Genomic DNA, 25360 nt, shown 5'->3' with positions numbered 1-25360 from the left:
CTTTCCCTTCCTGTGAACCAATTTAACTTTATTTAACTTTAACTAACAGAAGATACGGGAGTAGTTGAAATCAAAGACTGAAGAAGAAAAGTTTTAAAATGTGGTCACACCCGTGGAATGCAGGATTTTCTAATCAATGAAATAAAATGTTCAGCGGAAGGTTAAGCATCCTCACCAGATGCAGCGTACACGATATGCGTGAAATATGTCTGCAACACGGAAGTTTTACGGGAAAGTCGTATCCTAGTTATTAACCAAAACATAGTACTTAAATAGGCGTATAAAGGTAGAAATGCACTAGCTAGCTGATATCGGTGAAGCCACATGCCACACACTTGGTGCCAAAGAGACAGCAAATTTCTCGATCTTGTAGTAGCAGCTCTTCCGAATACTTCGCCGAAGGTAGGTAAGCGCATTGTGCGTGGCTAATTTTGTTCTTCGACGCTCAAAGGAATGGCGCTGATCGCTGGTATTTGATAAACAAAGCTATGCATTTTGCAACTGTAACCACAAACCCATGTTTCACAAGCGTTGCATAGCCAGACTTCCTAAACAGCTGTACTTAGCCACTAGCCACTTGATACCTTGTCATTGATAAAATGTGGTACAACTCAGAAGCATAGTAGACAACACAATTCTTGTACCTTAAAATGCATGCCATTCAGATACGAGGGTGTAAAGTCTGCTACATAGAATATATATACAGTTTGCATCATGATGCAGTGCACAATGCTTTCGCTTCAGAGACATTGAGCTGAAGCACACATTTCATTTGCTGTTGCTGTCATTAGCGACACTCAGTAACAGTTCTCTGAAGCCTTCCTTTCGACTAATGTCACCTCTTTGCAGCAAACTGAGGGAATAGTACTTTAGGTTGAAAGACATGAAATACCTACATTAGTACAGCAGCAGTAGATGCTCATGCATATGATGCTCATACATATGATGCTCACAAAAAGCCTGCCATTTGCAATTGTTTTCTTATGAATAAAATCGTAGGGCTGTAAATCATGAAAAATAATCAGGGCCTGCTAATTTATGTGGCCATTGTTTTTCAGGCTCAGAAGTGTCAGCACAACTGTCACCCTTTAAGGCACCGTGGCTACAAAAACAAACTTAAACTGCTGCCCTCTTACATAGGACAGGAAATAGCTTTTAGTAAGGTAATCGTTATTCCGCTCCTTACAAAGTAATGTGTCTGAAACTGCAATGCTTCCTTGAATAAAGCTGAGATTTCACACTGTAGCTGCTCAAATGGGAATTAGCTGGAATGGTGTTTGTGAGTATCCACTAGTTATTCACGTATTAAAGCGAAATTTAAAGAAAACTTAGCATTTAATTTTAGTAAACAAACTGCCGAGAATACAGATACGTATCTGGGCCGAGCAGCAGGTTTGAGTTATTATGCAAGCTGAGGGTTGTCGTGCTTTAGTAGCTGTGTGCCAAAAATCTCTGGACTACAAGTTGGTTCTACAACACTACCTAGCAGCTTTAAACAGCCTTGTAGGTCTACTACAGTGCGACCATGGTGAAGAAATGCGGCAGGAAATAGAGAGGTGGCAACAACTCGGTGTGGGATCACCTATCATAAATACTTTTATGCCAGCATATTATTAATTCTTACACTGCATCCTCTATATAGGCACGACATATAAAAGCTAGACCACAAACTGACGATCTTTGTCCCAAGTAACACGGATTATGCGAGGCATAATGGTTCTTCAAGGTGATACGAAATGGCTAGAAAGGTCACTGATAAATGTTTTGAATGTGTAAAACGAATGCTTCCGAGCTTTCCTATAAAGTACAACTCCTTGCAACAAAAGCAGTAATTTATCATTAATTTAAAAAAAAAAATGTGTTTTTTGAAATTCGCGAGATGCTCGGTTCTCGCGTGGTGGTGAGATTTAGAACTATTCTGCCGTGAGTACCTACGTCACGAGTACCGAGATAGACAGGTCACGACGGGATGCCATTGGCTGCAGCTGTGAAGGCCACTACGTTACGGACACATTTCTGGTAGCTGCGAAAGTCGTCTGCTCGAGTGCTGCATGCACTGCATGCGTGAACCCTCGAGCTTGACGTTCGCGATGTTAACCGAGAGGTGGTGGCGTCTGACTTAAAATGCGCGTCGGCGCCAGAGTGCGAAAAGAGCGCGAGCTTGTCCGATTCAACACCGTACTGATTGTACCCTTCTTCTCGAGATCATATCTCAAAAGCAGCACATAAAATAGGCAGCGTCAACCTTTGTTATACTGACCGACAGCACAGCAGCGTTCTGTAGTCCCGTCTCGTCTTTGCAGCATAGACCATTTGTGCAGCGTGTTTATAATTAAATGGAACGTGCGTCAAAAAATATCTGCCCTATGACTCATTGCTAAAGTATAAAAATTCACACCGCTTTAGTGTAGCACCGCTAGGTTACCGCAGGGATGCCGCCCCCGAGCACTTCGGCCGACGGCACTCCGGTCGTGAGCTGCTCCCTGGTCCTCGCTTTTATTTTTGCATCGAAGCCACGCCGCAGTGTTTTTTATTCTTTTTTTTTTTGCAATCGCTGAGTCTTTAGCGTAGCCGCTCGCGTGCTCCTGTACGCGATTATTGCGTGTAGCTGCGGAATCGGTGACAACCTCCGGTGCCGAGTTACTTTGCTGATGTTTTACGCCGTCGATTCTGGTTCGGGCGGTGCGTACACATGAGATAAAGCACGCGTGCACGTTATGCATTGACACTTTCTAAACGATGTGCAAAAGGACTTTAAAAAAATATACACTACACTATCCTTTTTGTCAATCTCAATTCTTAAGATCTGCGGACGAATTATCCGCGCTCACCTTTTCCTAAATCCAAACTTTGTAGTGATCATACTCCGTGCATTCGCCGGTGATACGTGCATGCATTCCATTCGTTATGCACCGCAAGAGATGCCTCTCGGCAACCGTAATAAAAGCGCTCCTGGCTACAATCGATGACCTGTTTCCACCCGTGCAACCCGCATGCTCGAGCGTCTACCAGATTCCATTCAGAGTCCATGCTATCGTATCAACTCTGCGAGAAGACCGGCCGCCGTCGGTCGGACCGCAGAAGACGGTACTAAAGCTACTGACACCGGAGACCGACCTCAGCAGCGCGAGAGAACAAAGGGGTTTGGTAGAAAGCCGTGGTCGGCAGGAGTGCACGCTAATTTGCGCTTAATGGGGCAGGGATAGGAAGGAAAGTGCTCGACCTCGGCGGCCGCCAGTCTCTGTGGACAGCAGCCTCACGAACAACCCGAGTCGTTCGCGCTGCTGTTGCACACAATTTCGAAACTTAAGAAACTGAAAAAACCGGAGGCCAAGGAAGACACGAGACAAGGTTGAAAGCTATGCAAGCGCAGACGGGACGGGAAAGACAAAGACCGATGAATGCTTGGGCGACGCTCGGGAAAACAGGTGCGACAACCGGACGTCTGAGAACCGAGCGTCACACGATGACGCTTCGTGGGCGGGGCGGAGTTCCCGAGTGTTTCCTCGTGTTTTTCTGGTGTCTCCGAGTATTGCGTTGAGGGGGTAGAGGAGGAGCGCCATTTTTAATCGCCGATATCTCCGGTGTTATTGTAGCTAGCTGAAAAATTCTTGCGATGAATTTACTTGTGAGGCAATATTATATCTCTCAACCTATTTGTTTTACCTCATTTTTGGCATTTCATGCTCCCTTTAAAATTATTCGTTACTCGACATGGTTTTGCCATCGTAAAGAAGTTAAAACAGCCTTATTTCAAAGAACAGAAAAATAAATGAAATTCTCAATCACCTTTATGACGCCGCATTAGGCTGTCATCTACTTCAATGAAACCGCATTATGTGTCCAGGCACAAACAAACAAAAAAAGGACGAGGCGGGCATGTTAACATTCCACTCCTTTCGTACAGGGGAAAACATATAAATAAAAATTAGTTGGGTTAAAAATCTGGGTAAAACGACTTAGACATCCGAAAGCATTGCTTGGCTGGGTTTGGCCTGGCCATTTGCCACCGAGGGACTTGCACGTACAGTTTGCTAAAGTTTGAAATGTCTTTTTTTTTTTCATATGTTAATGTTTCAAATTCACGAAGATAGTCTTATGATCAGGTTACTGTTCAAAATTGTATAGGGTCCCGCTACAGAGACTGCCTTTTAGGATCGTACCAGCCATGTGTGGATTAGGCTTAGCATAGGCGCCACACTTCCTATGTCAACCAGCTAGCAACAAGAGACTATTTCGCTCCGCTCTTGATCATGCAAGTGCTTTCGTAAAAAGCAAACCACGAAACAAACGACTGTCATCAGGAGTGCATGTCGTACGCTCACATATAGAGGTGGCTAGCAGACGACGCGAGCTAGCGTAACACTAAGTACGAATTCTCGGTTGCGCATCAAGGTAGCGACTCTACTCGATCAGGTGGCGAAATGTGCAGTCGTCCTAAATCAGGTCAGGACATAAATATGCGATAAATCGGAGAACGGGAGATTCGTTTAAAAAAAGGGGGGAGTTCGGAGCACCTAACTTGGTTTCGCTATTAAGAGCTATCAAGTTAACTTGCAAAATTGTAGTTGTCCGTCGCGCTTATCACAGCAACATGAATTAAATTAAACAGCTGGGGCAAATAGGCAGGCAGAACTGCGCCAGTATGAGTGCAAAATACAGGGTGCATATGTGAAAACCACTTTGTATTACGTACAGCTCATAAGAGGATTGCGTAATAATAATATTAAAATTAATAATAATAATAATAATAATAATAATAATAATAATAATAATAATAATAATAATAATAATAATAATAATAATAATAATACGCAATCCTCTTATTAGCTATACGTTATACAAAGTAGGTAACATCGGTAATTTCGTTACTCTCTGCCTGTTACATTGAAGACCATAACATGTCTATCTCCGTAAAACACAGGTCCTGAATTGTTTTGTAATGATTAACTCCGGTACTAAACTGCTAGTAACTTCTGTAACTCAGCACACGTAGCTTGCGTGAAGAATTTCTAGTTACTTTTTTCGAAAGGTCCAGTTTACAATTTACGCATTTTTCTCACCTGTGCTTTTAATTATACCGAGGAAATATTGGTAATGCGTTCATGCATATTAAAGTCGCGTTTGACGGACACGTGACTCATCGGGATAAAGCGTGACGAAAAATAAACAGCACCGACGAAAAGAATAATGCAATGTTTCGGCTCCTTCAAGGGACCTTTGTTCACAATAAAGGCGAAATGAAGAAGCCGTGCCTTATGTACGGTACGTGACCGATCCCAGGCATCTTTCGTATACTGAGGGCAGATTACTAACTCCGCAGTTCAGCCTATTTGATGTTGTTTGAATGATAAACGAGTCCTGATAGAGTCGCGATAATTTACTCGTTTTATTTGTGATCACTCTTGCCTGTGCCCAGTCGATGCTGTGGCTCACCGAAACCGAATATATTCGGAAAGTGCGTTTGATTCCGCCCGTCCATTCTGCACGTAATTTTGGTGCTCTTGAAATATTCCAAAATATTTCGACTAGTCGATGTACGCAGCTAAGCACTTAGCACAGGGGGATTCACTTGCACCAACTCACCTAGAGCTCACGGGCTGGCACATAAGTAGTCTGCATGTCGTAGCGACGCAACGTACTCGCCAATGTTTCACTCACGGATCGCTTCTGGGTGCCCGGGGTCGAATGCAGCTCAGGACGGAGGAGTTGACGTACAACAGAGGAAATAAAATATCGAAGGTAGCCCCACAAATACAGAACCTGGCGTATATGCAGCAAGTAAGCTGACTTGTCTTCCCTTCTGGTCATACGCTTTTTTTAGACGGAGTAGCGATGCAACGACGGAGCACTTTTGGGAAACAGGAAACCAACTCACACCGGTCACTACCTCCATTTTGCTTCAGTTCATTCTCTTTCTCAAAGGCTTGCAGATATTCTTGAATATGCTGAATTAATTTCGGTTGTCAGAACTCCAGAGCTTGTACCCACTTGCTAGGCTGTTTAAGCTGTTTTGAAAAGGCGCTATCTGAAGTAGGTTTTAAGGGCATTGCATGGACCGTGTAACAAGACGGCTGCTTTTTTCACAGTTAGTCCTCTACTGAAGTCATTACAGCTGCTCAGTGGATGACCTGATGCTTCCCGGAAATTCGCTGAAACCATTTTTTTCCGGATTGTCTATATTACGGTAAAAAAAAAATTTGCGAATTTTTCAAAAACCTGATATTGATTCTGAGGGTCGTAATTATTAGGCGGAGCTTCAAATGGTCGCAAAATCTTTTCACAAAGCAGTTGCTTTATTTTCAACTAACGAAATGGCTGTCAGGGAACAAGATGGTCGATAATCCTCTCCAGTTCCCGCGTACCCCTTCTTAGACTGATATGCGCTTAATATGCGTATACCTCCGCCTTAACTGGTTGCACAAGGGACAGTAGTCTCGGATGTAGCACGTTGTCTCCAAGCTAGTAGCAGCCGCTTTAAAAAGCTGCGCTAGTAAGAAATGTAATCTGCTTGTGTAAAGGATGCGTGACATCCTTTGCGACGGCTGTACTCCGTGGCGTTTTCTTGTAGTACAGCGAAAAGTATGAATTAATTAAGTTCAGTCGTTCAGTCGTGTCCGACTCTTCGTGACCCTATGGACCATGTCACGCCACGCTTTCCGGTGTCTCAATATCTTCCTAACATCACATAACTTCATCTGCAGTGCCTCGAGGATGCCATCTAATCATCGCGTTCGCTGCCTACACTCTTAGAAAAAAAGTTAGTAAAAAGGTAGTAACGGCTGCCGTTACTACCTTTTTTAACCGTTACTACATTTGTACGACCTTCTTAGGTAGTAACATGGTAGTAACTCCTGCTGTTACTACGTTTTTTGACTGAAAGACCTTTTTACTACCTCTCTGGAAGCAGGGGTAGTAAATGTACCTTACCTGTTTTCTACCATGATCAGAAGATATCTGATACTATATGCGATAGGGATATTGAAGTATTCAATACTCCTGATTACATTGCTACTTAATTTTGTTTTTGTTTATTTATTTGCCATACCTTCAATCGCCAAGGCGTTATAGAGGGGAGGAGGTTACATAAATGAGCCCTGGGCTCAAACTGTGCGCTGCCTTTTCATAAAAAGAAAGAAAGAAAGAAAGAAAGAAAGAGAGAAAGAAAGAAAGAAAGAAAGAAAGATCGCCTAAACTGGCTTCCGAAACCGAAACTTCGTATAGGGAGGCGACAGTTAAAAACGCCATAAAAGCCATTGATAGGTCAATCCGAACCAATCCGAAGTCATCAGTGGCGGAGAGGTGCGATGTCATCATGCTGCCTTTGTTGTCGTGCGGTGCGATTGTGGACGCTATTTCCTTGCGTTGTGCTGCTTTTTTGTGCTGTGGTTCTTTGAATGGGCTGCAGAATTGATGTGTGACATGTGCACTTCGATAGGTGTTCTGAATTACGTGGTGTAGTGGTGAATAGATTCACTGTCATACACCGCTTGCACCGTACCGTGGCAACGCCGGCTTCAACACGGAAGAAGGAAATGGACTGGCGTGATTGCTTGAAAATGTGAGTACGCTGCTTGAAATTATTGTCTGTTTAATGTTGCTATTGAATGAGGTACGCGCTCTTAATATTGTTGCGTGTGGTCTCAAAGTCTCTTCGTAATACAACTCTTTTGAAGCTGTCGCTTTTCATGTGCAAGTTCGACCCTACCGCGAAAAAGTTATGTTATGGCGTATATCTCGTGATATAATCTTGGCGGGTGTGTATTGGATGTGTTAGCGCGGTGAATTATTGCGCCGGGAATTCCCGCCTTGGCTGCGGCGGTGTGAACCTTGAACCACACGTGAGCGTCCCGTCCCGTGAGTGCGCCTGGGAACATGTAAACCGACAACCCCCCACCTGCAGCGTGCCTTCGACGTGGCGGCGCCGGGCCGTCCGTGTTTGCCTTATTTCGGGTGTTTTTTTTTTTCTTTTTGAATGGGCCTAGTGCGCAGCGAATAAAGCGTCCATGTTTCGATGTGAGAGTGCGCGATCACGGTACTCAGAGCAGCAGTGCGTGGTCAATGGGAGCGGGCGCTGGAAGAAAGGCGAAGTAGTGCGCAGTGCGGCGTCAACTGGAGCTGACGCTCTACGAAGAAAATGTGCGAAAGTGCGAGAGAAAGTATGAAACTTTAATCAAGTTATCATTGTTATTGTCTTATTCTTTATTCGTTTTTTCTTTGTAACTTGTAATGTGCGTTGAGTGTTTCCTTTTCCATATCCCTCCCCTTTGTTTTTCTAACAGATGTGATCAGTACCCCAAACGAGCTGTGACCTGTGTGATCCTTTTCGAGGTAAGTGAGTGAACGAATAAGCTTTTATTTTGCCATTTATTCATCTCTTAGTATAACCATTGTGGTTCTCAACATTTAGATGAGTATTTTCTTAGTCTGTTTTAAACTCGCCTTTTTTTCTAACAGGTGGGTGCATTAATGCGATGAGTAGAAACAGCGCGCAAAAAGCAGGTTATTGCGGTGTTGCGCATGTTTCACATTGGTCGCTGCTTTAGTCTTGGTGCTTGTGTGAAAGTACAAAAAAATATTCCTCTCTGTAAAACATGGTCGGCTGACGCCAAGGTACAAACTCGTGTACTACTCAGCCGTTAGGTGTTTAGCAGTAGATGGTGATTCGAAAGAATTATTTGAGCGATCACACGTAGTCAAATGGGCATTACAAGAGTGATTGCTTTCATTACTAAATAAGATTTTTGTATTTTTTATGAATTGTGCCTATCTTAGTGTTGTTCACATCACAGGTGGGCAGTTAGCAGTAATGGGCAGTTGCATTCGTTGATACTTTGTGTCGTGGCTTTTGATGGAAGCATTAAAATGCTGCAGTAGTAAACAATTTCAAACCAGAAATGAAAAAGTCATTTCGCTTCCTTAATGTCTTTCATGTTCGCTGCGCTTGCAGCTAGTTTGATCTTAGAGGCCTTTATTTGCGCAGTTTTTTGGTTTCCTTAATATTGTACACACATAACTGAATACACCAGCAGTGAAATTAGTTTTGTGCTATTGCTAGTATTTCAGAAGGAGAAGTGTGACTGACATCTTGGGATAAGCAGCTTTTCGGTGCATGCACTTTTTTTGCAACTTTAATATCAATTTGGATTGAGGTATGCAGGCACTGATCAATCAATATATTTTATGTGCCTGGAGCAAAAGGGAGAGAGTGTAGAATGTCAGGCATATTTCTGATACTGTGAGAAAGTCACCACTTAGAAAAAAAAATTCAGATGTCCACAAGTGTGAAACAAGGCCAATTTAATTTTTTTTTTTTTTCACTGTGACTGTAAGGCGCACCTGTGCAGAATGCATAACCACTTGATAGCGAAATGTTTGCGAATATCTTTTTTTTTTGCATATACAGAATGCAGCACATTAAACACTGTCCTAAATTCGGTGAATTTCAACATAGTAGTCTTATTCAGGAATTAAAGGAAAGAACCTCAGTCCTAACTTTTAAAATTAACGATCAAGTTTCTAAAACATGAGAAAGAATGTGAGAAAACATGCTGCATTGTATTGCTTCCAGTAAGGTTATCAAAGCTGAAACTTTTTTTTTCTTTTTTCCGAGCATTGGGAGAAGGGCGTAAAGTGAAGGCACAAAATCAACATACAAGACTCCCTGCTCTTCAGAATATTACCAATACGCTAACCCTGCTACTTTTAACATAAAGAGAAAGCATACATGATTATGCTATTGTAAGCCAAGGCTGATCTGTGACAAACGCAGGCTGTGGCGGTGCCACTATCCATGGGTGTGGATAGCCGCTCGTGGCACCACCCTTAGATATCCAGTTGTAAAGGACAGTTTTCAGTATATATATATATATATATATATATATATATATATATATATATATATTTTTTTTTTTTTTCACAGTGCATCAATGATGACTTTCGCATACCCAGATTGTTGCTTTGTCTTTCCCCTGTGGGCATACTTGATTTACTTTCCTTTTGTAACAGGCATTTCTCATGAAATACATGTTGGGGATCTTTTTGCTCCCATTAGTTAAATTTATTTATTTCTTCGTAGAGCAGGCATTTCCACACTATTTCTTAATTTCCTGTTCAGTTTTGCCCATTAGAAGTACTACAAGATAAGGAAATCAGGTTGCCTTGTTTAAGAAATTTGAACAAAATGTAGATGTGTGAAATAAATGGGACAAGTTCCTGTTGGAGTTATTTAAAAATACTGGCTTTGAAATTACATCTTACACAACCTTTTTTTTTGCTCTAGAATGCACCTAGTTATGATAAATGAAGAAAATTGCCATATATGTGCCACAGTTGCAGTCTGAGACTTGGAAATTTCAAACCAATAGTTTACGTGCATTCCTATGGGCGTCACTTCACGCCCACCCACAAATGGCTATACCGCTACATTCTGCTTATGTAACAAACCAGCAATTGTTTATAATAATGTAATCACATATCCTGCCTCTTCACAGTGCAGGTCTCAGCCTTAACATAAACCTAAAATTTTAGAAATGGGCATTGTTTGCTAATTTTGCACCTTTATTCAAAGAGTTGTGACGATGCTTGATAAGCCGTATGTTTCATTTTTGATAGCATTGTTCGAAGCAGAATAATGCAATGCGTTCACTAAGACTCTTTATTCATCTCCTCCAGGAGACTAGTTCCTGAAACTTAATGCAATTTATGGAGGAATTTACGGGGCGATGGGGTAATTTTTCTTTTGAGTTTTGAAGCAACCTTCTCTGTTCAAACATGCCATAATTGGGAAAATGTTTCATGTGCTTTAATTTTATGCATAACAGAAACATTCATACACATTTAGAACACCAATTGTCTTATCCATTTTCTAATCTTAAGGTAGGTGTGCCTCATATTCATGGAATAAAAAAAAATATTAAAAATAGCCTCATTTGAGACTTGTGGGATGTTAGAAATGTTTTCTAGGAACCAGGCTTCGAAGTTTGCCTATCATCATATTGTGAAGTGCTTATGCCACCTCCCATTCTAAACCTTTGAAGGCAAGGAAAAGCCTTAACTGCCTTTCATGACCTTTTCATCTTTAGGGAAACTGTAAAGTCTCCTATATGAGCGAGAAGTAAACCATGCTGGCTGGTTACTTTTGGCAAACACAGTACATTGTATTGAGGCTGAAGTCTAGCATTTTTTTATCATGATGTGAGCAGTCTTGTTAAAGTTGCTTGCCCAGAATCCTCTTGATTGATCGTAGCTACTGAATTTATAACTGTCTGTTTTCATTACTGGGAAAGGAATTGTGTGCTTGGTCTCACTTGTTGATTTTTTCCCCTCTTTATATATGCAGTTACCTGAGCACTTGACTGGCCAATGCCTGGAACCTACCTGCTGCTCACCTGCACACCACAGCACAAATGAGGGACACACTAAATCATCTACCAGCAAGCACACTGCAGTGCCCTTCTGCAAGCCATCACACGTTCAGGGATGCACGATTAAGGTCATACCCTAAACACTGCTAATGATGCTAGTATGAATGGACAGCTGCCTTGGTCTGTCTGCATTATTTCTTTTAATAATGCAAAAATAATAGTGAAAAAAAAATCATTCTGAAGCAAATCTATTTATATTGTGGTGGTTAGCAAAAACAAAACCTCATTTCATATGTGATGTATCTGAAAATTATGTTTTTGTGTTGGTTGTAAATGTCACAGCATGTTTATCTCACGAACTATTAACTGCGTGAGTTTGAAATGTACAGGTACCTGGAAAATACTGCAGACCATGCCTCTTGTATTTGAAATTATCCCATGAGTTTTGTAGGGAAGATGTGATAGTTACTTGGCTCCATACATGAATGCTTCAGTGATGTGCTGAAGTATGTGCAAGGTATCTCCTAAGAGTCATTAGGTGAAATGTAACAAATGGTTTTATCACTGAGTTGTGGTTTGTATCATTATAGATCCGACTGCGCATTTAACATTTTGGTTTCCACAACATTTATTTTTCTTCTAGCAGTGTTGTGCTTTTCCTTGTGACATTTAGCTTTGTTCAGCCGGTCTCCACAACAGCTTTTCAGGTCTACACTAATGCTAGCCAGATTTTGATGGTATGTTAGATTTCTGGAAGTAAGCTTCACATCCTAAATTTTAGGAGGGCACCCAACTCGGCAATATCTGGGCACAGATATAATGTTAGCTATTTGTTGACACTGCAATCGAGCAAAAAAATCAGCAATAACAGTTGATTGATGCTTGTGGTCACCTGTGTAGGATTAGCAAATGACAAATGTATAGTCGACTATATGCCTGCACTTTTTTCCTCTACACTGACCATTACATACATGAAAACAATCTGGAAGAAGGCATACAATTCTTATAAAAGGCCTTTTATTTATCCCACTCGAGTTATAGGCAAAACTGTTTTCTAATCAACACTGTTCAGTCCACACCAGTCAATATAATATATACACCAAGGTGTCGCAAGGTATCAAGCTTTTAAAAGACAGTGTCCTAGAAGTGAATAAGACTGAGCGTGTTGGTTAGACATTGTAAATCAAAGAGCATAGCGCGGGAACAGAAACGGAGACGACGACAAGACAAAACAAGCACTAGCTTTCAACTGAGGGTTTATTGCAGAAATGATCACATATATATACACTTCGGGATCGGCAATGAATGAGAAAACAAACCATTACTATCATACAGCCACATGCTAAGCCAAGAATTCAAGCTCTTCTTATGGCAGTGCAACAGACGCCTTGCTGACATATTTATCCCCTGTACGAGCTATCTCCAGTGCTTCTGTTATCTCCCTTGTCGGCTCGTTACGATCTCGATACATGATGATCGTCTTTTCGAACAGGATGACAAGGTGGTTCCGCATCACATCTTCTGCAGTGCGCAGCGAGATGGCAGTCTGTAGCAATGCTGCCAACTTTTTATTGGGCCCCAGAAGACGCACGTTTAAACATCAGCCAGTCTTACCAACGTAGTGTCTTCCACATGAAAGTGGAATTTTATAAACAACCCCCCTCCTGCAGGACACGTAAGGGTATCTGTGTTTAATCGGACACCCAGCCTGCAGCGTTTGCATAAGACAGGTTTTTCTGCACAAGCTCAAAAGCATTTTTGGTGCAGTAAACAGGACATTTACGCCAGAACATTGCCCCACATTCCTTAAGTTATGAGAAACCTTATGCAGGTAGGGAATGACAACTACTCTTTATTCCTTCTTTCTGATGTTAAGCGTACGTCTTCTGGAGCACTATAAAAATGTTGACAGCATTGCTACAGACGGCCATCTCGCTGCGCACTGCAGAAGATGTGATGCGGAACTATCTTGCCATGCCCTGTTTTAAAAGACAATCATCGTGTATCGACATCGTAACGAGCTGACAAGGGAGATAATGGAAGCACTAGCTCGGACAGGGGATAAATGTGTCAACACTGCAATGCACTGCCAAGCAAGGAGCTTGAATTCTTGGCGTAGCATGTGGCTGTCTGACAGTAATTGTGTGTTTTCTCATTCACTGCTGATCGTGAAGTGTATATATAAGATCATTTCTGCAATAAACGATCATTTGAAAGTTAGTGCTCGTCCTGTCTTGTCGTCGTCCCCGTTTTTGTTCCGGCGCTATGCTCTTTGATTTACAATGAGTGGCCTAGTCCACTGAAATCAGATGAGAGCTCATGAGTTGTATAGCTTAGTCTGGAGTATTTCTTTGTTTTCTGAAGTTTATTAATTAATGAAACTCATTATGTAGCTATTTTTTTAATTTCTGGTTTCAGCAACAAAGAGTCTATTAACGGAGCGTAGTTTCAGCAACAAAGCACTCCAGCGAAAACCGATTTTGTTCTCCAGAATGCGTCTTGGGCTGCTGAAGGGGTACAGCTGCATGTGGCACACTTTTTATTGTGCGACTTATCATTTAAGGCCAGTGGGAAAACTAGTTTATATAAACAGTAGCTTGGTGCAAATATTTCATTCTGCTATTTCAAAGCAATTATTGACACTTCTTTCTTTGAACCAAAATTGGAAGAGGAAATTGGTCTTTCCTAATGATTGTAATCAATAAAGTCAGCATTATGTAACACTACTCTAAAAGCCTTCAGTTATTCTTAATGAGCTTGGTCTTATTTAGCAGGCCTATCCAGCAATTTACACCTAACAGGCATCCTTTTAATAATTAGTAATATGCATTGTGACAAGCTGACTGTCTGTAGCATAATTTTAGGATGTGAGAAATGTTTCAAATGGGCATTTTTGGGAGGCAGTTTTGAGTCTGGGGTGGTGCAGTGATTGCGACGCTCGACTATGTGCAAGAATGCAGGATCGAATTCGAGTCTAGGCGGCCGCTTTTGTTCGGAGGTGAAAAGCAAGGTGCCCGTGGGCTGTGCGATGTTTAGTGCACAATAAAGAACCCCAGGTGGTCGACATTTTTGCAGTCCTTCACGATGGTGCCTCATAGCCTGAGTCGCTTTGGAACATTAAGCCCCACAGACCAAACTAAACCAGTTTTGAGTCTGAGTAGGAATTGCTGATGTGCTGTTTCAATTTATTGTGTATTAGTAGGTCAGTTTGATATAAGCAACACATTCTCTTTGCAGCAATTTTTGACATATTCTTTTGTGACTGACACTCCGTTATGATAGCTGTTGCTAATATCCTTTTATAGTGCTTCAGGAAGATCTAACATCTGTTTCATTTAGTTGCCATAGAGCGGACAGTTGACCAGTTTTAACTATGGCTCCGACAAGTATTCAATACATATGCGGGATATTAATGGCCAAATAATGAGCACAAAATTTCCTCATACCTGAGGTATTGCTAGAAGCAGCCAAGGCAGAAGGCTAGGCAGTGTATGAGCTGGTACTTCCATTCTTCTCAGCCAAAAAACCCTCTTTTAGTTGTGATTTTTATTGTACATGTCTGGTTAAATTATTGTTGTAAAGCAACTTCCATATACATATCCTGATAGTTCTTGTATGTTATTCCTTCTATCAGTTGTCATCATTATTGCTAAAGGTGCTCAAAGACACACCACGCTCTACAGCCTTCAATACCTTAACCTCCTATAAAGGTTTCAAGTTCAACACACTCAACTCTGGTGTAAATACACTGTCTCATATGAATGTGTGATAAGTTATAACCAAAACAGAACAAAAGTACCTGCTTTCTTTTTGAGTATTTTTCTCATCTTCAGGCAATCTCCTTTTCACCACTTGTGATGCGGGCAACTGTTTGTTTGTTTAGAAAGTTGAATGTTCGAACTGAATAATGAGAAATAAAGTCTCATCTTCTTAGCCACACTTGTGTTCCATTTGTTTGTTTTTTCGGAAGCCATGTATGACCACTGCTTGAGTGCTTCCATCTTATGTAATCCAGTGTTCAGGTTAGTGGTTATAGCAACAAAGCAGAGGAGTTTGTTAAATGTGTAGTATTTTTACTACAGTTTATTACTGTTACAGCCTTCTGTAGGTGGTGCATATTGCTAAAAGTAGTGACTGTTACTATTTACAGAGTTAGTATATGTTGATTTAGGTAGCTGCTATTACTACCTCTGAGGTAGTGTATTTTGCTAAAGGTAGCTCCTCTTACTACCTCCTATAGGTAGTAGGTTTTGCTGTAGGTAGATACTTTTACTACCTGCAGTGGTAGTGAATACTAGTAAAGGTAGTTGTTCTTACTACCTTCTATAGGTAGTAAAGTTTACTAAATGTAGTTGCTGGTACTACATCTAGAAGTAGTAAAATTTGCTGGAGGTAGTTCTGATTACTACCTTCTATAGGTAGTAAAGTTTACTAAATGTAGTTGCTGGTACTACATCTAGAAGTAGTAAAATTTGCTGGAGGTAGTTCTGATTACTACCTTCTATAGGTAGTAAAGTTTACTAAATGTAGTCGCTGGTACTACATCTAGAAGTAGTAAAATTTGCTGGAGGTAGTTCTGATTACTACCTTCTAGAGGTAGTATATGCTACTACCTAGCAGATACTAACCTGCACTTACTAACTAGTTAGTAACATATGTGACAAGCAGTTACTACCCTAAAAGTTAGTAACCACAACTACCTTTTTTTTAAGAGTGTACCCCTTCTCCGGCGACCCTCAACCTTTCCCAACATCAAATCTTTCTCCAGCGACTCCTCTCTTCTCATCAAATGACCAAAGTAGCTGAGCTTTAACTTTAGAATTTGATCCTTCCGAGAGCAGTCAGGGTTTATGGTCGACAATCTCGACTGATTTGATCTTCTCGCAGTCCAAGGAACTCTCAAGAGTCTTCGCCAGCACCACAATTCAAACGCGTCAATTCTTCGGCGGTCAGCCTTTTTCACGGTCCAACTCTCGCATCCATACATCACAACTGGAAAGACCATACCACGAGTTATACGGATCTTGGTTGGCAGACTAATGTCTCTGCTCTTTACTAGGCGGTCAAGGCTAACCATTGCTCTCTTTCCCAGAAGCAGGCGTCTCCTAATTTCATGGCTGCAGTCTCCTTCCGAGGTAATCTTGGAGCCCAAGAAGAGAAAATCTGTCACAGCTTCCACTTCTTGTCCATTGATGCTCCAGGACTTGATAGGGCAAGACGCCATGATCTTTGTCTTTTTAATGTTCAGTTTAAGCCCAAACTTCTCACTTTCTTCTTGTACGCGCATCAGAAGTCTCTTGAGTTCCACTTCACTTTCTGCCATTAAAGTGGTATCATCCGCATATCTAAGGTTGTTGATACGTTTTGCAGCAATCTTGACTCCAGCTGAAGACTCGTCCAGACCGGCTTTCCTCATGATGCACTCTGCATATAGGTTAAATAGGCAGGGCGACAGTATGCAGCCTTGTCTCCTTTCTCAATTGGAAACCAATCAGTAAGACCATGCCCAGTTCTGACTGTGGCCTTTTGTCCTTCATACAGGTTCCTGAGGAGACAGATGAGGTGAATTGAAACTCCCATCTCTTGGAGAGCTTGCCACAATCTGCTGTGATCTACGCAGTCAAACGCTTTCGCATAATCAATAAAGCAGAAGTAGATGGGTTTCTGGAACTCTCTTGCTTTTTCCATGATCCAGCGAAGGTTGGAAGTTTGGTCTCTAGTTCCTCTGCCCTTGCGAAACCCAGCTTGCACGTCCGGAAGCTCCCGATCCACATATTGCTGCAGCCTACCTTGGAGGATTTTCAACATTACCTTGCTAGCATGCGAAAGAAGTGCGATCGTGCGGTAGTTGCAACAATCTTTGGCACTGCCTTTCTTTGGAATGGGGATGTAAACTGACTTCCTCCAATCCTGTGGCCACTGCAGAGTTGTCCAAATCTTCTGAAATAATGTATGCAGAATGTTAACAGCGTCATGGTTGAGGTTTTGAAGCAACTCAGCTGGAATGCCATCAATTCCGCTAGCTTTGTTCTTAGCAAGGCTAGCTAAGGCCCATTCAACCTCACTCTTCAGGATGCCCGGCTCGAGATCAGTAATCACAACCGTCTTAGGTCGGGTTTGCACATTCGGGTCCTTCTTGTACAGTTCTTCTGTGTATTCCTGCCACCTCTTCTTTATCTCTGAGGCTTCAGCGAGGTCCTTGCCTCGTTTGTCCTTTATCACGCCCAGCTTAGCACAGAAGCTTCCTTTGATATCTTTGGTTGTCTTATACAGAGCTCTTGTGTTCCTTAATTGGCTGTTGTCCTCAACTGCTTGGCACTGTATGTTCAGGAAGGCATTCTTATCTCTCCTCGCTATTTTCTGAAAATCCGCATTGAGAACCTTGTATCTTTCTCTTTCCCCCATAACTTTTGCCATCGTCCTTTCCTCAGCTATTTGCAAAGCCTCTTTAGGTAACCAGTTTGCTTTCTTGCATTTCTTTTGCTTTGGAACTACCTTAGTTAGCATCTTCTTGTATATATCACGAACATCAGTCCACATCTCTTCGGGCTCTCTGTCGTCTAGATCTAATTCTTGAAATCGATTCCTCACTTCCACAGCATATTCTAATGGAATTTGATCCAGATCACACCTGAAAGGCCTTCTAGTTTTCTGCGTTTTCCTCAATCGAAGCTTAATTTCGGCTACAAGAAGCTGATGACCGGTGCCACAATCGGCCCCAGGCCTTGTTTTTACTGCTTGTATAGCGCTTCTCCATCTCTGCGGCAAAGAATATAATGAATTAATTACGAAGGGTTAAAATACAGTCCCTAATCGAGTTCAATATTTTTTCATAAAATATTCTATATTGCGAATATTTGTTTTTTTAAGTAACATTTCTAGCTATTCTAGCAAGAAAAAAATTACCTTCCTTGTTTCAAATGTGTTCAGCATGTACGATGTCGAGAAACTCGCAAATTTGGCGCTAGCAGCATCCCCGCCGGAGGGAAATTGCCACAGTGCGATGAGCGCTTGAGGCAGCTAAGCTTACTGCCATGCCGTGTAGCTGTTTGACTGAATGCCACATCACCAGATGGTCAGCCTTTGTAGCCTTCTACTGCAAAAAGAAAAAGAAAAGCATGGCGAAGTGCGTGGTGTTCCCGCTTGTCCACGAGGGCCTGTCGCTGAGCGACGTGCATATGGATTGTGATGACGGCTTGTAAGTAGCTTTATTGACTTCATACACTTTTGCTCTGCTCGGAAACTCCTGTTTCAAGTTGTATATAATTAAGACTTCTTTTTTTATGTGACGATGCGAATGATGTACGAAGTACAGCATGTCTATTGGAAAGTTTCAACCGTACTTTTCAGACTTTAAAGTGTTTGAAACTATAGCTGAGTCGTTATTATGCTTACCGGCTTGCTCACGTAACAAGGTTGGCACCAGGCGTGTCCCAACTAAGGACTGAATATACCGTATTGCGTTGCGGACGGAATGTTAAGGCGAAAGCTTTTAAGAGCTCATACTATTGGCGTTTCTTCACTCACACTGTCAGTCAAATGTCACACAGCTGTCACAGCTGTCAGTCAAATGGCGTCATCACCCGAAAGCGAAACTAACGTTATCAGAAAAATAAAATCCGGTCTCCAAAGGGAATCTAATCTCCATCACTCGGATCCCCAGACGAGCGCTTTAACCAACTGCGCTATGTTCAGGATTTTTCTTTTTTCAGCATGGTATTTATTGCACGTTTAAATGCAGGAAAGAGCTGTACACATCATTTACAAAGTAATAAGCCTGTATCTGAGGAAGTTCAATTGAAATACACTACGCAACAGCACACAACTACAACATGCCTTAATAAACTTCACTAAAATGGTGGCAAGGAAAGGCAACACAACCATAATGGGAGCCAGACGTTGTTGTTGTTGTTGTTCTCCTCTAATGTGATGGCACATACCCACACAGGGGGATCGGCCAAGAATTGGGGTGCAGAGATATTAGATTTTGAGATGTATCGTAAAGCGCGCATCATAATTTTCCTTGTCTTCAGTGAGGATGGTGCAATGGCGCTGCAATTAGCGATAATCACAATAATTTCATTGGCAGTTGTAACGGCGGTGCGTTTAATTGATAATGATAATGAGAGCAAACGTGATGTACCGTGCGCAGTAGCAACGCTCAGGCTTTCACATTTCTGTAGTGTAGATTCCACAGTCCTCACGGATTTTTTTCGGTTCACGCGCTCAGTCACATAATTCATTGCACGTAGTCCGGCAGAATGGTAGATGTAAGCCACAATGCAGCCTAAATAGAGTGTACACAAAATTTGATTGGTAAGGGGACGTTATTATAGCAGCCCTTGGTGCTAATTGCTGTAAAGAAAATAAAAACATTTATGAGTGCCCTAATCACATAAGTAGACTTTTTCTTTTAAAACATTTTAAGCCTTAGTAGCCTATGTGCCATTAAGCCCCACTAAACTAAACTATCTTTTGAAACGTTCACTTTCTGTTTACTTCCGACTTTCAGCACGTCCTTCGAACCTCGGTTTGGTTTGTTTTCGTTTGGATTACGGGATTTGTCATCAAAAACCGGCTCAAGACATAAGAGACACCATAGTATAAGGCTTGTGGGTGAGGCGTCTGCCCGAGAAAGCAGCGCCGTAATCGACACAAAGGGCGGTAAAAGGTTACCCTTGTCTACACGATTAAGATTAATGGTGTGGCGTATAAATGGGACGAAGCGACAAACGAGCGACTTTGAGTGAATGAGCAGACATTTAAAAAAATGTTAGCGCCTCGGGACCACGTAGGGATTGATTGCGCATGGTTTCCGGCGGTTCAATCTTAATGCCCCTTAATTGTGGTAAACAAGGATTCTAATTTTGAACATGTTTTTCTTGAGCACGATGCTTATATAGTCATGACCGAGATTTAGTTGCGCGTGGCGTGACTCTGAAATATATCCCCTATATATACATATATAAATATATGAACGAAATAGCCGAGCAGGTAGTGTAGCTATTTTATTCAAAAGATCGATTAATAGCACATTTATTTCTAATTGACTCATATTGAAACACTGCGGTGAAAGTTATGCTCGCGAAACTGAATGTAAGGGTTGTGTATAGCGCGCCGGGGACTGGTGCAAATGGCATCCATGAGCTCAACAATCGGCTGCATGAATTGCGCACATAGCACAAATACCTTGTCGCTGCCGAAAATTATAATATCCCAGATGTCAGATCGGATGAAATGGAGCCATGTTCCCGAGAAAATCAAGCTGCGATTGCTATCGTTGAGGGGTGCTTTTCCCAGATCACACAAGTAGTCCACGAGCATATCCGTGTTCAAGGCGACATTGGATAATTTCTGTATCTCGTTTTTTTTTTTTATTCTGAAGGGCCGCGTCATGGCCGTACATAGTTAGCATTCTGTCTGGAATTTTGGCTCATTAATTAGTTAGTGTAACATTGCACCAGGATGTATTGACCGACAGGCAAACGCCTCGGAACCCCTGCAGGGATCTTTAACAGAGCAGACGACACCGCCACACTAGACGAATTAATTTGTATGTATGATTGCTTCGAGAAAAGAAGATATGAGAAATCTGCACTTGTCAATGAGCCATGCTGCCTTTCATAAAAATAGTTAACACATGTCTATAACAAAATATGTACCTATAGAATGCGAATCAAAATGTGTCCGCAATGGTTTGATTGCGAGAGAAAGTTTTAGCTTAAGAGAAAAGAATGAAGACATAAGACTAGGCAACGGCACCCAGTGAACCAATTGTTGTCCGTTGACATAATGCAATTTAATAAAAGGCTGAAATCAATAATAAAAAACTCAAAGGATCGGCTTTATCACATAACAATGAGTAAATATCTTTGTGATCTCCCCACAAGTTTTTGAGACCCCTGTCGGCAACAAAGACAACAGTAAAATGAATAAACACACCGCAGGGTATGTTTATTCATTATTTTATAGGGTATGTTTATAAGCCTCCGCCGAAATTGCGGAGGCTTATAACACCTGTTTTTATTTTTTTTTTTTGCAAATGTTTTTACTTTGGGTGACGGGAAGTCGACACAGTTCCCGTCGAACAGTAATCTAGCAGACCTAAACGAGCTGTAGTCGACATATGAGGGAATAGTGACTTCATTTCTGAAGTTAAACACTTCAAAAAGCTGCTGGTACCGAAGAAATACCGAATTTATTTCAAAGGGGTACGCCGAATGGACGGCTAGATATATGTTCATAATTTTCAACAAATTGTTGAATACGGGTGCGCTTCCGCATTACTAGAAGATCAATAAAGTTACAGCAGCTTTTAAGCATGGAGACACAACTAATGTTTCTGATTTTAGACCAATTGCACTAACATCAGTGTGCTGCAAACCTTTAGAGCATATTCTATCCAAACATATTCGTAAGTATGCATATCGCAATAGTTATCGTAGTGACTACTAACACAGGTTCCGGGAGGCTTATCAATGGTGACGCAAGTAATGGTATGTGTCCATGAGACTTCAGAAAAACGTTTTATAAGGTGAATCACAGAACAGTTGTAATGAATTTAAAAAGCTAATATGGGAACAAATTGGGTAGTTCATGTGGGTGGAAGACTTCCTCAGCAATCGCAAACAACAAAAAATAAAGAACAGCCAACAATAACAGAACACAAGGAAGTCACTTCCTTGTGTTCGGTTTTTATTGGCTCTTCTCTATTCTATAACATATACAAACTAGCCCAACAAAAATTTCTACTGACAAACAATATGTTGGCATTACCGAGAAGAGGTCAGCTTTATACGAAGGTAAGTCCGGTGTGCCCCAGTGGTCAGCTCTTAGCTCCCTTTTTTTTTCTGATATATATATATATATATATATATATATATATATATATATATATATATATATATATATATATATATCAGAAAATCAGCACAAGTAAAAATATAGAAATAACAGTAGAAATATATTATATAAAATAAGCACATATATATATATATATATATATATATATATATATATATATATATTTATATATATATATATATATATATATATATATATATATATATATATATATATATATATATATATATATATATATATATATATATGAGGGTGCTCGTTATAATAAATGAATGAAAGAAGCCAACAGTCGGCGAGGCCAAGGAAAGCATTTGGGATTGTACTTTGTCTTTTTTTTTAATTTTTTTTTTTACTTCGATAATCACATAAATTAGTAATGTAATCTGTTCAGGGGAAAGATAGTTAAACACAAAGTAGAAGAAAAAACAACGTGCCGATGGTGGGATCCGAACCCACGACCTCCGAATATCGCGTCCGGTGCTCTACCAACTGAGCTACATCGGCCGCTGTCCCCCCTGCTACTTTCTTGGGTATTAATGTTGTCTGTATACGAACCTTGAGAGTGTTCACCAGCGCCACCCTCAACCAAAGCGGCGGACGTGGAACGTCCTGTGTTACCGCCAGCGTCACGTAGAGCGTGATCAATAGGGAGGGCGAAAGCTGTGCTAGAACCCTCTTACGCTACCTATGGCTTCAAGACTGCCAGAACCGAGACCCCCGTAAGCTACAAGCAGATAAATGAAGGGGAAATGAGGGTGCTCGTTATAATAAATGAATGAAAGAAGCCAACAGTCGGCGAGGCCAAGGAAACCATTTGGAATTGTACTTTGTCTTTTTTTTTAATTTTTTTTTTTACTTCGATAATCACATAAATTAGTAATGTAATCTGTTCAGGGGAAAGATAGTTAAACACAAAGTAGAAGAAAAAACAACGTGCCGATGGTGGGATCCGAACCCACGACCTCCGAATATCGCGTCCGGTGCTCTACCAACTGAGCTACATCGGCCGCTGTCCCCCCTGCTACTTTCTTGGGTATTAATGTTGTCTGTATACGAACCTTGAGAGTGTTCACCAGCGCCACCCTCAACCAAAGCGGCGGACGTGGAACGTCCTGTGTTACCGCCAGCGTCACGTAGAACGTGATCAATAGGGAGGGCGAAAGCTGTGCTAGAACCCTCTTACGCTACCTATGGCTTCAAGACTGCCAGAACCGAGACCCCCGTAAGCTACAAGCAGATAAATGAAGGGGAAATGAGGGTGCTCGTTATAATAAATGAATGAAAGAAGCCAACAGTCGGCGAGGCCAAGGAAAGCATTTGGGATTGTACTTTGTCTTTTTTTTTAATTTTTTTTTTTTACTTCGATAATCACATAAATTAGTAATGTAATCTGTTCAGGGGAAAGATAGTTAAACACAAAGTAGAAGAAAAAACAACGTGCCGATGGTGGGATCCGAACCCACGACCTCCGAATATCGCGTCCGGTGCTCTACCAACTGAGCTACATCGGCCGCTGTCCCCCCTGCTACTTTCTTGGGTATTAATGTTGTCTGTATACGAACCTTGAGAGTGTTCACCAGCGCCACCCTCAACCAAAGCGGCGGACGTGGAACGTCCTGTGTTACCGCCAGCGTCACGTAGAACGTGATCAATAGGGAGGGCGAAAGCTGTGCTAGAACCCTCTTACGCTACCTATGGCTTCAAGACTGCCAGAACCGAGACCCCCGTAAGCTACAAGCAGATAAATGAAGGGGAAATGAGGGTGCTCGTTATAATAAATGAATGAAAGAAGCCAACAGTCGGCGAGGCCAAGGAAAGCATTTGGAATTGTACTTTGTCTTTTTTTTTTTTAATTTTTTTTTTTTACTTCGATAATCACATAAATTAGTAATGTAATCTGTTCAGGGGAAAGATAGTTAAACACAAAGTAGAAGAAAAAACAACGTGCCGAAGGTGGGATCCGAACCCACGACCTCCGAATATCGCGTCCGGTGCTCTACCAACTGAGCTACATCGGCCGCTGTCCCCCCTGCTACTTTCTTGGGTATTAATGTTGTCTGTATACGAACCTTGAGAGTGTTCACCAGCGCCACCCTCAACCAAAGCGGCGGACGTGGAACGTCCTGTGTTACCGCCAGCGTCACGTAGAACGTGATCAATAGGGAGGGCGAAAGCTGTGCTAGAACCCTCTTACGCTACCTATGGCTTCAAGACTGCCAGAACCGAGACCCCCGTAAGCTACAAGCAGATAAATGAAGGGGAAATGAGGGTGCTCGTTATAATAAATGAATGAAAGAAGCCAACAGTCGGCGAGGCCAAGGAAAGCATTTGGGATTGTACTTTGTCTTTTTTTTTAATTTTTTTTTTTTTTACTTCGATAATCACATAAATTAGTAATGTAATCTGTTCAGGGGAAAGATAGTTAAACACAAAGTAGAAGAAAAAACAACGTGCCGATGGTGGGATCCGAACCCACGACCTCCGAATATCGCGTCCGGTGCTCTACCAACTGAGCTACATCGGCCGCTGTCCCCCCTGCTACTTTCTTGGGTATTAATGTTGTCTGTATACGAACCTTGAGAGTGTTCACCAGCGCCACCCTCAACCAAAGCGGCGGACGTGGAACGTCCTGTGTTACCGCCAGCGTCACGTAGAACGTGATCAATAGGGAGGGCGAAAGCTGTGCTAGAACCCTCTTACGCTACCTATGGCTTCAAGACTGCCAGAACCGAGACCCCCGTAAGCTACAAGCAGATAAATGAAGGGGAAATGAGGGTGCTCGTTATAATAAATGAATGAAAGAAGCCAACAGTCGGCGAGGCCAAGGAAAGCATTTGGAATTGTACTTTGTCTTTTTTTTTAATTTTTTTTTTTACTTCGATAATCACATAAATTAGTAATGTAATCTGTTCAGGGGAAAGATAGTTAAACACAAAGTAGAAGAAAAAACAACGTGCCGATGGTGGGATCCGAACCCACGACCTCCGAATATCGCGTCCGGTGCTCTACCAACTGAGCTACATCGGCCGCTGTCCCCCCTGCTACTTTCTTGGGTATTAATGTTGTCTGTATACGAACCTTGAGAGTGTTCACCAGCGCCACCCTCAACCAAAGCGGCGGACGTGGAACGT

At 41.8% G+C, this 25360-nt stretch overlaps 1 protein-coding gene and 1 long non-coding RNA gene across 2 annotated transcripts in view; both read left to right on the top strand.

The window, feature by feature from the left end:
• The window catches only part of LOC146200175 (uncharacterized), an 87678-nt gene that overhangs the window by 5061 nt on the left and 57257 nt on the right, over positions 1-25360 (top strand). The window lies entirely within an intron of this gene.
• On the top strand, positions 7290-12454 carry LOC146200176 (uncharacterized). Its single transcript, XR_014705199.1, has 3 exons — positions 7290-7561; positions 8283-8331; positions 11342-12454. It is a non-coding gene; the product is annotated as an uncharacterized LOC146200176 (long non-coding RNA).

The sequence above is a fragment of the Amblyomma maculatum genome, chromosome 2, assembly GCF_055883805.1.
Source record: "Amblyomma maculatum isolate TAMU_Amacu chromosome 2, ASM5588380v1, whole genome shotgun sequence".
NCBI classification, from domain to species: Eukaryota; Metazoa; Arthropoda; class Arachnida; order Ixodida; family Ixodidae; genus Amblyomma; species Amblyomma maculatum.
This window is presented reverse-complemented; position numbering and strand designations above follow the sequence as displayed.